This window comes from Eschrichtius robustus, chromosome 6 (genome assembly GCF_028021215.1).
Source record: "Eschrichtius robustus isolate mEscRob2 chromosome 6, mEscRob2.pri, whole genome shotgun sequence".
Classification (NCBI taxonomy): domain Eukaryota; kingdom Metazoa; phylum Chordata; class Mammalia; order Artiodactyla; family Eschrichtiidae; genus Eschrichtius; species Eschrichtius robustus.
The window spans coordinates 57,057,593-57,060,292 of NC_090829.1; the positions used below are offsets into that span (position 1 = coordinate 57,057,593).

The window sequence follows — 2,700 nt, forward strand, 5'->3', positions numbered from 1 at the left end:
TCACAGCAAGATCCTTTTTGCCCCACCTCCAGTCACTCTCATGCTACTGTTGATTTCTTTCCTTGTTGGCTGAAGTGATGAGAGATATACGATCTCCATACTCATGGAGCTATCAGTCACCCTGGGAGGGCTAAAAGGACATGCCTAAAAGATAAAAGTGTGATCTCATCAATTCCTTAGGTTTACTTAGCAGCTTTCTTCTCCGGTGTATTACGAATTGTGTAGATAGGTTCCATTAAAACACTGCAAGTAAAATCAGGGAGCCCGATTCCTCCAGCTCCATTTTTCGTTCTCAAGATTGCTTTGGCTATTCGGGGTCTTTTGTGTTTCCATACAAATTGTGAAATTTTTTGTTCTAGTTCTGTGAAAAATGCCAGTGGTAGTTTGATAGGGATTGCATTGAATCTGTAGATTGCTTTGGGTAGTAGAGTCATTTTCACAATGTTGATTCTTCTAATCCAAGAACATGGTATATCTCTCCATCTATTTGTATCATCTTTAATTTCTTTCATCAGTGTCTTATAATTTTCTGCATGCAGGTCTTTTGTCTCCTTAGGTAGGTTTATTCCTAGATATTTTATTCTTTTTGTTGCAATGGTAAACGGGAGTGTTTTCTTAATTTCACTTTCAGATTTTTCATCATTAGTGTATAGGAATGCCAGAGATTTCTGTGCATTAATTTTGTATCCTGCTACTTTACCAAATTCATTGATTAGCTCTAGTAGTTTTCTGGTAGCATCTTTAGGATTCTCTATGGAGAGTATCATGTCATCTGCAAACAATGACAGCTTTAATTCTTCTTTTCCGATTTGGATTCCTTTTCTTTTTCTTCTCTGATTGCTGTGGCTAACACTTCCAAAACTATGTTGAATAATAGTGGTGCGAGTGGGCAACCATGTCTTGTTCCTGATCTTAGTGGAAATGGTTTCAGTTTTTCACCATTGAGGACGATGTTGGCTGTGGTTTTGTCATATATGGCGTTTATTATGTTGAGGAAAGTTCCCTCTATGCCTACTGTCTGCAGGGTTTTTATCATAAATGGGAGTTGAATTTTGTCGAACGCTTTGTCTGCATCTATTGAGATGATGATATGGTTTTTCTCCTTCAATTTGTATGCAGAATACTCTATGACATGAATCACAGCAAGATCCTTTTTGACCCACCTCCTTACAGAGTAGTCATATGACTAAGTATAATATCAGTCTAGTGCTGGGTGCACAGTTGATCCTCAAAATGGTTGATTTTTCGCCATTACATGGCCGATTGATGAAGCGGCAATTCTTCTGTATTTGGAAATATTCACACCTGAGGGGAGTTATTCCAATTCAAGGGTCATCATGAGGATGCTTTCAATTGTTGTAAGTGACACTTGTGTTGTTCCCATGTCTAAATATTTTAATGCTGGCAGTTTAAAAAGATAAGAATCTTCAACTCTTGTCAAAGGATTACGATTGAGAATTCTTCACTGGAGATGTCTGAAAAAGCTGCTTCTGGTCGCATGCCTTTTGGGCTCTGTGGGCATTCCTTGCTGAATAAAACTTGATGATGGCATAGAACCCAGGACCGGCCACTGCTGCGTTTGGGAAGACTCGGACCGAATACAGAAGGCCAAACTGGGAGAAGACTGTGAACAGAGAATGCTGTAGGGTGGTCCCATGCTAAGTAGGTGTAGGAAATTTCACGCCCAGGAAACCAAACCGCCCGTTCCCTTATATTCCCCCAGCCCTTCGCCGCAGGCAGCTGTGGTGAGCCTGCAACTCCAAACACGTCTCATTTCAGGAACAAGTTTCCCTCTGAAATCTTAAGCTTCGAGAAGCATTAGGAGGCAATGCCGTCTGTTGGGAACTACCTCTCAAAAATCTGTGGGGGCGAGCTGACTGCTCAGGTCGGCTCTAGAGCTAAGATTCCTCTCAGCGGAGACCACAGACAGATGAGGTGCTGAAGCAGTATCGCGGGGCGCCCAGTTACTGGGGCGCGGGGTGGCTTCCTCCACCCCTCCCTCCGCCCCGGCTCGGCTCACTTACAAGGCCTCGGCCGTGGGTCCAGAGCTCAGCTCCCACACCAGCAAGGTTTTGTCACCCACGATGGGAACCACAAAAGGTACCAACGCCACCAGCCTCGGAAGCAGTGTTTTTAATAGCAATATCATCTTCACGTTTCTCGTTTGCTGCTTTTCATTCTTTATCTCCTTACGAATCATTTGCCAAAGATCTCATCTTGGGCTTGCCAAAAAGCATCTGTGATTAGATACTACTTTGATCCTTTGGGGAGTAAGAAATAAGAAGCCATGTTCTGTAGCCTGAATGTCTGTGTGTCTCCCCCACTACCCCCCGCAATTCATACGTTGAAACCTAATCTCCAGTGTAATCGTATTTTGAAGTGGTGCCTTTGGGAGGTGATTAGGTCATGAGGCTGGAAGCTTCAGGAATGATATTAGAGTCCTTATAAGAGAGACCCCAAAGAAAACCCTCACTCCTCCTGCCATGTTAGGACGTTGTGAAAAGATGGCCATCTGTGAACCAAAGCAGGCTCACACCAGACACTGTGTTTGCTGGTGCCTTGATCTTGGACTGCCAGCCTCCAGAACTGTAAGAAATGAATTCTGTTGTTTATAAAGCACCTAATCTATGATATGATATTACAGCAGCCTGAACTAAAACACCACCTGACTAGCAAAGGTATTTATTTCAAGTCATTAAA

The 2,700-nt window shown here is 43.0% G+C and overlaps 1 pseudogene; it reads right to left on the reverse strand.

Moving 5' to 3' along the window:
* Window positions 1-1,445: 1,445 nt before the first annotated feature.
* On the reverse strand, window positions 1,446-2,149 carry LOC137765875 (RAD52 motif-containing protein 1-like; annotated as a pseudogene).
* Window positions 2,150-2,700: the final 551 nt, after the last annotated feature.